This window comes from Macaca mulatta, chromosome 11 (genome assembly GCF_049350105.2).
Source record: "Macaca mulatta isolate MMU2019108-1 chromosome 11, T2T-MMU8v2.0, whole genome shotgun sequence".
NCBI lineage: Eukaryota > Metazoa > Chordata > Mammalia > Primates > Cercopithecidae > Macaca > Macaca mulatta.
This window is the reverse complement of record NC_133416.1, coordinates 23,686,777-23,700,287: the sequence shown is the minus strand read 5'-3', so window position 1 is coordinate 23,700,287 and position 13,511 is coordinate 23,686,777.

Genomic DNA, 13,511 nt, shown 5'->3' with positions numbered 1-13,511 from the left:
GTCCAGCTGTAATCCATCCTCAAACCTGGAATCCATCCCTTGACTTCCCAGTCAGACCACATTCCATCCCATCACTGTGTCCAACCCTGCCTAGAATGCATGCTCTTCTCCCAGAGTCTCATGGAAATGAGGACTTGCACTGAAATAGGCTGTGGGAAACAAAAGGATAAGGAGGTCTGGACCAGTCTGTAATGGTAGCAGGTGAAAACAACCTGTGGAAAAACACATGAGTTCATTAGGAAATAAGGTGACAGATCCCCAGCTGGTGAAGAACTAGAATGTCTATTATGCTCATACAATTGATGTTTTATTTTAATACACCCGAGCTACCACACAAAAGTTCCCTCCGTGTGAAAGCCTCCAGATAAAATTCTGCCATCCCTCCTCTCCTCATGTCCTCCTGCTCATGTCCTCCACCTTCATGCCCCTAAACCAATCTGCATCGTGCCTGTTTCAGAGAGTCATGGGAAGATGGGCAGTGCCTCCACTGTCACCATTCCCCACACCTCTGCACATTTCTGCCCCTTTCCCTCTAGACTCCACAACTTCATAGTCTTACTGTTGCAAATATTCCTGTAGTTAGTAATGATCAAATGATCCTGTGGTCAGAGGCTTCTTTGGTGGTGTCTTCTTACCCTTAAGAGAGGTCATGAAATCCAGAAGGGGCAACCTTTCAAGGAGAGCTTTGGAGTCATTTCTGTGTGAGACACTATTGCATATTTCTGTAAGATTGCTTTTATATTTAAGGAATGATGTTACTTAACAAATGAACAAAAAAAATTGCAAATAAATTTCTAAACAATGTCTACATTGGCTTAATCATATCTTCTCTCTTCCATGTCCCTTCCTTTCTCCTCTTCCCTCGAGGTCACAAAAATATACTCCACTTTCAATTATCTCAGTTGTCTCCCCTCCTGCAAAGGGGAGAAAGGCTGGAGAGAACATGGGAAACATGAATCCAATGATAATACCTAACCTCAGTCAGCAATTAATCTCATCATCCAGCTTCTTCCAATGAAAGAGTTAACAGGAAAATGGTCAAAGGTTGACAAGAAGAAAGAATTGGAGGAATTAAATGGTTAATTCACCAAATGTAAAAGGCCCCCAAACTGGAAAAGCACTAAATTAGTTTTGAAGGAAGAACAGAAGGGAGAACATTGTGAAAGACAGTGTGGTGGTGATTCCTCAAAGACTTAGAGGCAGAAATACCATTTGACCCAGCAATCCCATTATTGGGAAAATACCCAGAGAAATATAAATCATTATATTACAAAATACATGGATGTGTATGTTCACTGCAGCACTATTTGTAATAACAAAGACATGGAACCAACCTAAATGCCCATCAGTGATAGACTGGATAAAGTAAATGTGGTACATATACACTATGGAATACTATGCAGCCACAAAAAGGAATGATATAATATACTTTGCAGGGACATGGGTGGAGTTGCAACCCATTATCCTCAGCAAACTACTGCAGGAACAGAAAACCAATACTATGTGTCCTCACTTATAATGGGAGCTGAATGATGAGAGCACATGGACACATGGGGAGAAACAACACACACTGGTGCCTGTTGGAGGGTTGGGGGTGGGAGGAGTGAGAACATCAGGAAGAATAACGAATGGATCAAAATATGTCACGTACTGCATAAATATATATATACCTACTATGTATCCATAAATATTGAAAGTTTAAAACACTAATAAAAGAAATAAAACATTAGTAAATGGGAAAACTTTCTGTGTTCATGGATTGAAAGACTTAATATTGTTAAGAAAACATCCAAGATATCAAAAGCCATGTGTAGATTTAACACAATTTCTATGAACATTTCAATGACATTTTATATAAAGATAGGAAAACCCCATTTAAAATTTATATAAAATCCTAATACACCCTGAATGGCTAAAAAAAAAAAAATCTTGAAGAAGAACACAATTGGATGTTTCATATTCTTGATTTCAAAACATACTGCAAAGCAACTCTAATTAAGATGTTGTTGTAATGGCATGTAAAACCAATGAAACAGAATAGAGAGCTCAGATATAAACTTTTGAATATACAGACAAATGGTTTTCAACAAGGGTGCCAAGATTACACAATAGGGAAAGGAGAGTCTCTTCAACAAATGGTGTTAGGAAAATGGAATACCCACATGCAAAGCAATGAAGTTAGGCCCTTACCTTACCTTATAGTCAAAAATTAACTCAAAATGTATTAAATTCCTAACTGTAAGACCTTAAACTTCAGAAGAAAATGAAGGAGAAAGTTTTAGGGCATTAAATTTGGCAATAATTTTTAAAATATGATACCAAAAACACAGGCAGTGAAATAAAAAATACACAAATGGGACTATAAAAAACTTAAAAATCCCAAAACAACAAAATGTAAAAAATAGAATTATTATACGCACCATTAATCCTTCTTCTGAGTTATATTCAAAATAATTCAAAATGAGACTTGAAGAGATATTTATTTGCACATTCTTGTTCATTGCAGCATTATTTCCAATAGGCAAGATGTAGAAGAAACCCAAATGGCCATTGATGAATGAATAAAGAAAACATTATATATATATGTGTCTGTGTGTATATATATATATGTTTTAATATATATGGTGTGTATATAAAGAGAGAGACAACACACACACACACATACACACAATAAAATATTATTCAGCCTTAAAAAAAACTTCCTGTTTGAGTGTCTTCACAAGCCAACCCCAGACCTTGTTTTTAGTCAATTTCTTAATTCACCCATAAGTACCTGCACACTTATGGAACCAATGGTCCAAGAAAAAAGCTCTCGGCCCTCCTGTATGATTTTTCTCAAGCTGGAATGTCATCCCTCATCTCTAGGTCATAAGAGATGCTTAGTACAAATAATATCATTGTGATACTTTCTCAGTTACCCCACTGGAAATAATTTCCCCCACCTTGCTGTACCACTGGAGAATATATGTGTATAGTGATAACTGATAACTCTTCTCTATATTCCCCCTAGTCTTCTAGATAACTATTCCACACCTGTCTTCTAGATCTTAGGATGAAATACTAAGGGCTCAGAACACAAGTGTGTAGAAAACACAGAACATAAAATATATATTTATCATGACCATCAAAACATTTTTACCTGAAATTTGTAAACATTTTGTATGTAAAAGAAATGTTGATACCACAGAATCTCAGTGGTTCTTGCCTGGATTTAGACATGCTGATATTAGAGAATCTCGATAGTTCCTACCTGGATTAGAACCTACAGCAATTGTAACAAGTCTATCCATTTTCTGTTGTTAAAATCTCTTTTTAAAGAGTTAGTATTTTTTTATGAGTCCAGTGGTGATTAACTATCCAATTAGGTTGTTGCACTAGGTAAACAGAAAACAGAATATTTACCTAATTCTAGGAATTCACTCCAGGCTCCTATATTTTAAAGGTTGTATTAATAATTTCTCAGAATTAACATATCATTTTATGCTCATGTTAAAAATAAATTTTGTTTCTGGGAATGACTTGTATTATATTGCTTATTAAATTGTTATTGTTATTAAATTAAGCAAAAGATTCTTTTTTCTTTAGAAATACAAATACAACAGATTATTCAAGGTATTTAAACTCTTCCAACTAGTAGAGAAGAATCAAATAGATGCAATAAAAAATGATAAAAGGGGTATCGCCACCAATCGCACAGAAAGACAAACCACCATCAGAGAATATAAACACCTCTACACAAATAAACCAGAAAATCTAGAATAGATAAATTCCTGGACACATATACTCTCTCAGGACTAAACTAGGAAGAAGTTGAATCTCTGAATAGACAAATAACAGGCTCTGAAATGGAGGCAATAATTAATAGCCTACCAAACAAAAAAAGTACGGGACCAGACGGATTCACAGCCGAATTCTACCAGAGATACAAAGAGGAACTGGTACCATTCCTTCTGAAACTATTCCAATCAGTAGAAAAAGAGCGAATCCTCCCTAACTAATTTTATGAGGCCAGCATCATCCTCATACCAAGGCCTGGCAGAGACACAACAAAAAAAGAGAATTTTAGGCCAATATCCCTGATGAACATCAATGCGAAAATCCTCAATAAAATACTGGCAAACCGAATCCAGCAGCACAACAAAAAGCTTATCCACCACGATCAAGTTGGCTTCATCCCTGGGATGTAAGGCTGATTTAACATACGCAAATCAATAAACAAAATCCATCACATAAAAAGATCCAATGACAAAACCCACATGATTATCTCAACAGATGCAGAAAAGGCCTTTGAAAAAATTCAACAGCCCTTTATGCTAAAAACTCTCAATAAACTAGGTAATGATGGAACATATCTCAAAATAATGAGAGCTATTTATGACAAACCCACAACCAACATCATACTGAATGGGCAAAAACTGGAAGCATTCCCTTTGAAAAGTGGCACACGACAGGGATGCCCGCTCTCACCACTCCTATTCAACATAGTGTTGGAAGTTCTGGCCAGGACAATCAGGCAAGAGGAAGAAATAAAGGAAAAAAGGAAGTCAAATTGTCTCTGTTTGCAGATGACATGTTTGTATATTTGGAAAACCCCATCGTCGGCCGGGCGCAGTAGCTCAAGCCTGTAATCCCAGCACTTTGGGAGGCCGAGAAGGGCGGATCACGAGGTCAGGAGATCGAGACCATCCTGGCTAACACGGTGAAACCCCGTCTCTACTAAAAAAAAAAAAAATACAAAAAACTAGCCGGGCGAGGTGGCGGGCGCCTGTAGTCCCAGCTACTCAGAAGGCTGAGGCAGGAGAATGACGTAAACCCGGGAGGCCGAGCTTGCAGTGAGCTAGGATCCGGCCACTGCACTTCAGCCTGGGCGGCAGAGTGAGACTCTGTCTCAAAAAAAAAAAAAAAAAAAAAAAGAAAACCCGATCGTCTCAGCACTTCTCCTTAAGCTGATAAGCAACTTAAAAATCTTCAACAATTCAGTGGAAATGATAGATGCATGTGATATAGTAACATACATATACAATAACAATCACATACACACTCACTTCTACACTCACATGCATGTACACTCACACTATTCCCCGCATGCTCATACTCACATGCTCACTCACATTCACACACCCATGCGTTATCATGTAAGCTGTTTATAATTGTAATGTGACTCCTGCTTTACATGTGATATTGAGCAGCTCTGTATTTTGATAGACCTCTCACGGGATGAATTCATCACTAAAGCACCCTGTGAAGCTAAATGTGCTATTTCATTTAATTATTGAAGAATATATTCTTAATACAACCAATGTAATTTAAATTGATACTCTGTTGTTCTCATTAATGACAATAACCCATCAGGATCTGTTGTTTCTTGAGATGATTTCCAGTCAGATCTAATAAAAACCTATCAATAGGCAGTATAGATAGGGAATGCTTGTCTTACTGTTTGCAAAAGATTGAAAAAAAGTTCTAAGTCATTTCGTAGCTGAGCCAGATCAATGAACTGTAAATTTTTAAAACGTTTTAAAACACTGCCCTCTTTAGGGCTATATAAGATTAACATTTTGTTAGTCATAAGCTTACATGATGCCTACATCTCTGTGAACAACAAGATCCCAAGATTTTGAGACATCTGTGGGTACCAAGGCTCTCACCCCATATGGTTTAGTATATCTCTTAATTCCACTCACTCTTCCACTCCTTTCATGTCACTTAAAGCCTTCCATTTTGCTTAAGAAAACTCATGTCTGTTACCAGCAAAATGTTCACATTTATATTCTTTGCAATCTTTTCACATTTCTGTTGAAACAAAGCCTATCTCCCAATGACTCTCTTTCCATGCATCCATCTCAAGTGAGGGCCATTTTCTTCCCATATCCTGTGTATTAATGGGCTTGAAATGTAGTTGTCCTTCTTGATCTTTTTTTACCACTTCCATACCTGAGTCCCTCTTCTGAAAGACTTCTAGATTCCAGGAAGAGATGCACCACCCTCATATACCATACTCTAATCTCGCGGTTGAACATAGCTATGGGCAGGCACACCATCATTCCATCATTCTTTGATGATTTTCATTAGAAGGTCTCTGTCATTTTTGTCAAAATTTCTGCCACTTTTTCTAATTGTCTCAATATCCACCTAGATCATTCTCCCAACATTCTGGCCTTCCAGTGCCTTGACCTCTTCTCTGGAAATCTTACCTCTTCAACCCATAGTCAGCCCATCAGAACACACTTAAAATTCTCCATTTTGAGCATCACTGTCATCATAACCACCTCCTAACTTTAAAATTTACTCCCTTTAATACACCTGCTGCAACAATCTTCAGCCCCGTATAGCTCTTCAGGCCCTTCTCTTCCTCTAACTTTTCACAGGCTATGTGTAGTTTCACCTCTTCACTTCCTTTCTCACCGTGATCTCTTATTATAATCACTCTTCTGAATATATTCTGTACTTTTTTTCCCGTTTCATCCTTTATTGTACTAAACAAACAAAAATGCTTTCATCTAACCCTTTGCTTCTTCTGTACCTATATACAAAGAGCTGCATTGCTGGAAGAAATAATTCATGCATGCTGACAGGACTCACTTTAATTTCATAAGCATGAACATTCAAGGGGTCTCCAGGGCAATTCAGCAAGAGTTTACTGGTACATTTTCCCAGTCACTATATTCTTCCAGTCTTCAGGATTGCTAGTTCACATGTCCTGATCTCATCTCACCTCTTTCTTTTCTTCCACCTTACTCACAGCTGATTATCTTGCTTTTTATTTAATAGAGAAAATACAAGCAATTAGAAAAGAATTTCAATACTCTTGCACCACTACCGCTACACATTTACTTGCCTTTTACCCACACAGACAACCTTCCCTTCTACTACAGGGCAAAACTGTCTTTGTTGATATCTCTCTTCATCTTCCTCTTTGCTCATTCCACTTCTCTCCTGGGTTAACAACTGTCTTTTCCTCTACCTGACAATTCTAATCAGTATGAAAGCATGCTATTATATCTAGAGTTAGGCATAAACAGAACTTTTGATGCCACACCCTGCCAGCTACCACGCCATTTCTCTGTTTCTTTTTATAACACTTTTCCTGAAAAGGATTTTCCATACTGGCTGTTTGTACTTCCCCGTCTTGCATTTTCTGTTGATTCCTTACTAAACAGTCTTTTATTCCCACCTCTCATCTTCACGAATTACTTTTGTTTCGGTTAAGTAACCAGCACATAATGACACCCAATGGTCACTTTCTAGTCCCTAACTCCTATGAGCTCTCAGCAACCCTTGAAGCAATTACTACTACTTCCTTCTTGATACATGGTTAATTAGGCTTTGGGGACACTCCCCCTTCTTAGTTTTTCCCATAGGATCTCCTTTGTAGTTTTCTTCATTGGTTTCTCCTTCTACTATTGATTTCTAAACTTAGAGTCCTTGGTCCTAGGACCTTGTTTCTGTCTGTACTCAGTCCCTAGAAGATCTCATTAATTCCATGGATTTAAATACCATCTGAATGTTGCTCAGTCTAAAATGTATGTTTGTGGCTTCAAACTTTCTCCTGAATGTTGGATTGCCTATGTGGCATTGTTGCTAGATATCTAGAAGGCAGCTCAAATTTTTGGAGATAGAAGACATTCTCACTTCTCCACTTCCTGCAAACTATTCTTCCTTAGTGTTTCCTGTTTTGTTCAATAGTGCCACCATCCCTCCAGAATGTAGCCAGAACCCTGGAATCATCCTTAAATTCTCTTTGTCAAAGGCTACATTCAATCTATCAGCAAACCTTATTGGCTTTGCATTAAAAAACAAAACAAAATGAAGACTGGAACTCAAATCACTTTCCATTCTAACATTGCATCTTCATTCGAGCCCTCGTATTGTGAAAGACAATCAAAGCCTCTGTTTTTTCTGATTTCATTGTCTTCCCAAAACATACTTCATGCACAGTCAGAGTGATCTAGTTAGGTAAGTCAGCTGTGCAATGCTAATGCGTAAACCCCCTGGGGCTTCCCAAAACATTCAGAGTAAACTCCACTCTTATTGGTGACCTTTCCTGTGACCCACATGATCTGGACCATGCTAGCTCTCTCACTACACTTTTTATCTCTCTTCTTCACACTTTTTTCTGACCTTGTGTTATACATGTTGAGTATGCTCTATACCAGGGCCTTTGTCTTTGCTCTACCTTACCTAGATTGTTCTTCCCTGTCCTTATTTAGCATGGTTTTACCTTCACTCTTCATGTCTTCATCAAAGGACTTCCAATGTACAATATTTGAACTAGTGTCTCTTACCTATCCCACTCTCTGTATTTTCTTACTCTAATTTATTTTTCTTTCCAGTGCTTCACAATTACCCTATTTTACATATTTCCTTGCTTATTTGTTTGCTGGTTCTCCTACACCCATCCACTCCCCTATTCCCCATCCCCGCTGGAAGCTAGTGAAGTTCTATCACCTGTTTTTTTCACAGGGGCATCCTCAGTACATAGAACTATACTTGACACGTATGAATATATAATAAGGGAATGTCCTCCCTCCTACTTACTTGTTTTAACAATGACTTATGATGTAAGCATTATAAAATCATTAGTAGACCGAAGTTTATATTTTTGTTCTACAGTCAGCTTAGTAAATATTCTTTCAATAAAATCGAAGGCTGCTGAGATATTAATAATTAATAATGTTTTTGAGAAGTGATAACATTGATTTAATCACATTCTTAATAAAATGAAATATAATTACTATAAATAATGAAAGTGTTCTTTTCTTTCTTATTTTTTTCTTTTTTTTCTTGCCAATATATTTTATTTTTTTAACTTTTAAGTTCAGAAGTATATGTGAAAGTTTGTTATATAGGTAAATTTGTGTCATTGGGGTTTGTTGTACAGATTATTTCATCACCCAGATATTAAGCCCAGTACCGATTAGTTATTTTTCCTGATCTTCTCCCTCCTCTCAGCCTCCACCCTCTAATAGGCCCTGATGTCTTTTGTCCCCTTCTTATGTGTCTATGTGTTCTCATCATTTAGCTCCTGCTTATAAGTGAGAACATGCAGTATTTGGTTTGTTGTTCCTGCATTAATTTGCTAAGGACAATGACCTCCAGCTCCATCCATTTTCCTGTATAAAGGACATGATCTCATTGTTTTTTAAAGCTGAACAGTATTCCATGGCGTATAAGTACCACATTTTCTTTACCTACTCTACCATTGATGGACATTTAGGTTGATTCCATGTCTTGGCTGTTGTGAATAGTGCTGCAATGAAGATACACAAGCATGTTTTTTTTTTTAAAATTTATTTATAATTTATACTACTCATAAAGTATATAAATTTATAATTTATACTACTCATAAAGTAGTATAAATTAAGATCCTAGAACCTGTTGGGATGCAAATTAGTAAGGAGTTTGAGGTGATTTTCTGTAAGTTAATAAATCTGTGATTTGGCAAATATAAAAGGTTCTCCTTTTGAGTAGACAATATTTTATATTAAGGTGGAGTTATATCTGTAGAATAAATTAGTAGGATTAATTTGACAAGATCTGGGGGCAGGGTTAAATTTAAACAACTGTAAACTCAGTTTGGCCCGGCGCGGTGGCTCACGCCTGTAATCCCAGCACTTTGGGAGGCTGAGGCGGGCGGATCACGAGGTCAGGAGATTGAGACCATCCTGGCTAACATGGTGAAACCCCGTCTCTACTAAAAATACAAAAATTAGCCGAGCACGGTGGTGGGCGCCTGCAGTCCCAGCTACATGGGAGACTGAGGCAGGAGAATGGCGTGAACCTGGGAGGCGGAGCTTGCAGTGAGTGGAGATCGCATCACTGCACTCCAGCCTGGGTGACAGAGCAAGACTCCGTCTCAAAAAAAAAAAAAACAACCCAAAAAAACTCTGTTTACAAGTCTATATTCATTTTAACAAAAGTTAAAAATACGTTTGGTTTTTTCCCATATGATGTCATGCTGTTAGCTGACAGTGAACGTGTGATCAACTACCTTGACTTTAAAAGTAATAATTACATGTTAACCCAGGTCAACATACTTATTCATGCACATTTTTAAGATATACATGCACATTTTTACATGTTTCTAGTTTTTAGGTGATTCAATGATCAACTCGATCAGTACGGTATGCATTCCTCCCCAACTCTCCATTCTTATCTTGTGCTACACCCTTCTCACTGGGTATGTTTCAGTCAACTAGCTTCTTTCTATTTCTCAAACACACCAGCTCTTTCCTGCCTAGATCCTCTCTCTGAATTGCTTTATTTGGCTAACTTTTCTTTAGACCTTTAGATTGAATGTCACTTCTTTAGAGATGTACTCTCTGAGTCCTCTCCTTCACAACCCCTCACCTCATTCCCAAATTAGATTTTCCTCTTTTTCCTTTAAGAATAGATTTTTTTTATTCATGAGGACTGAGAACAACTTGTAATTCTGGGTTTGATTTAAAGCATATTTGTTTTATGTCAGTCTTTTCCTGTCATTTTCTAAGCTGTATGATAAGTAGCTAATTCATTTTATTCATTGAGGAATTCTTCTTCATTAAGCATGATATCTTGTCTAAATATATATCTAACAAGTAAAGAAAGGCACAAATTATTTTTGTGTATTTTTCTTTAGTCTGTAAGTGTATTACGGGAGACTAGGTCAAAAGCCATGCTGTACATGGATTAAAAGTTTTGGAATTTCATCATAGACTGAAGATTACAGTCACAGTTCCCAAATATTTTCTTCCAATGAGATCAATAGATGATTTATCATATCTAGCTTATTAGGATTCAAAGTAACTCAAAATTAAATGTTCTCTTAGAATCATACGGATATTCTACAGTTGAGGCAATTGTCAATCTGTCTCTTAATGTTCTTACTAAGGGAAGAAAATATGGAATCTAGAAGCAAAATTATTAATTATGGCATTGAAGGATCACAGTAATAGTAAGAAAATTCATTCTCAGAAAATTAAAATGTAACAAAATATAAGTTTGAGTTCTCAATTTATTGTGGAAGAATATGTATATCATTAAGTGTGTTTATAGTCTGTTATATATGAAAATGTGTTAAAAAGGCATACTTACCTGACAGCATAATATGTGGGGGGCCTCCAATTGAACAGGAAAAGTAACTCAAGGCTTGCATTGCAATATAAATGTCAAATTTCCCTGCACAAGCATCACCTCTTGGGCATTCACCCAAAGAGACTGAGTAATTTCTGCTCTGGAGATCAAGTACTTCCACACAAGTACACTTATAAAACACCTAAAATAGTAGTTTGGGAATTATTACTCGAAATGCATTTTCACACCCAATGGGGTTATAAATATATCCGATTGTATTTAAAGAGTTCACATTCATTAAAACTAAAGTGTTTAGTTAAAAATTCTAAAAATAGAGTTAATAGATGAAGAGCAAAATATTTTCCTAGATTCCTTTCTATACAAGAAATTTTAATTCATTATTAACATTTAATTCACCCTTTATTTTAAAATTACAAATTGAAGAAATTAGTATCTGAAACTCTGTATTTACTGTTTTTCATTCGTATGAATTGTTTTAAATTCATACGAATGAAAAATTAATAATAATTCAAATTGTTTTAAATAGGGTATCTGTTGAAAGAAATTTCTAAGAAGCAAAGCATTCAAGATGCGGCCTGGCTATTTCTAATAGCCTATAAATAGATATGGGAGCAAATAAATAATTGAAAGTTGGAACTTATATTTAAAAGGAAAGCAGAGTGTAAAAGTTTGGAAAATGTGAAAAACTAGCAGCGTAGCCATGTGGTAAAGATTAAAAAAAAAGTTTTTGGGGGGAGAGAAATGCAAGCATGTTGCAAACACTTACTAGAGATATTAGCATGACTAAAAGAGAGTCAAGTGCTAATACCCAAGACAATGGATAAAGGCCCTAAAGTCATTTCTGAGATCCTCTAGGCAGCCTCTCCCTAGAGACCTAAGAGAAAAGAAAGCAGTTTTCTGAACCAGGCCCATGGCCTTGTTTTCATGAGCAGCCTTGAGGGACTGATTCTGTGTCCTGGCTGCTCTGGTTCCAGCCTCAGCTCAAAGGGACTCAGGTGCAGCTTGGGTCACAGGTCCTGAGGGTACAAGCCACAGATTTGTCAGTTTCCACGTGCTGTTAAGTCTGCAGATGCTCAGAATGCAAGCTTGAAGAAGGCCTGGGTAGTTTCCATCTAGATTTCAAAGGATGTGTGGAAAAGCCTGCGTGCCCAGGTAAAAGCCTGCCACGGGGGTTACACCCCTACAAACAAGCTCTACTAGGGAATGCTAGTGGTGTTAAAGTGCCCACATACAGTCCACCTGGGCACTTTGAGGAGCTGTGGAAAATGGGATGTTGCTCTCCAGACCCAAGAATGGTACAGCCAACAGAAGCTTGTGGCCTTAGTGTGGAACAGACTGAAGCACACAACTCCAACCCATCAGAGCAGCCACAAGAGATGCGCCGTGCAAAGCCACAGAAATGAAACTGCCTGAGGCCTTGGGAGTCAGCCTTTTGCACAAGTGTGCCCTATATGCAGAACATCAAGTCAAAGGAGATTATTTTGGAGCTATAAGATTCAATGACTGCCCTGTTGAGTTCCAGACATGTGTGAGGCGTATTGCCCCTTTCTTTCGCTTTATTTCTCCTTTTGGGAAAGGAAATGAATAACCCAATGCCTGTACTACTATTGTATTTTAGGAGTAACTAAATTAGTTTTGATTTCACAAGCTCGTAGTGAGGCACTAAGTGGCTAAGTTGGCTGGACTTCCTGGGTCAATAGGGACTTCCCTAAGGGAATTTTCCCCTAGGCCAAAATGAGTCATAGCTGCCAGCTAAGGGATTGAAACTTCAACCAATCGAAGGGGACCTCCCCTACTCCAACATGAGTCACAGGTGCCAGCTAACGGATTGAAACTTCAACCAATCATATAGGGAGTTTAAGCTCTAGCTGCAGCCTGATGTTTTTAACCAATCAGGCCCACCAACCCACAAGTGGAGAGAAAATAAGCTAATTCTATAGGACAGAGAAAGGAAAACAGGAGAGGTCATAAGGGGATATAAGCATAAGACACCCAAGCCAGAAACAGCAACCCTTCTGGGTCCCCTTCCACCACATGAAAGCTGTACTTTCACTTTCGCTTTAATAAATCTTGCCGCCACACACTCTAGGTCTGTAGGTTTCTCTAATCGAGCTATAACACTAGCCACTTCAGTCCACGGCTTCATTCCTTGAAGCCTGTGAGACCATGAACCTTTCGATCAAGAAAAACCTTCGATCGGGAGACTTCTTGTCTCAATAGTTGAAGGAACTCATCTCCAGAAGAGACTTTGGATTTTGGATCAGATTTTGATTTAGTTGATGCTGGAATGAATTAAGACTAAGAGGAACTATTGAGAAAGGGTGATTATATTTTGCAATGTGAAAAGAATATGATGTTTTTTGGGGTGCAGGAACAGAATGACATAGTTTGGATGTTTGTCCCCTCCAAATCTCATGTTAATATGTTAAGAGAGGAGA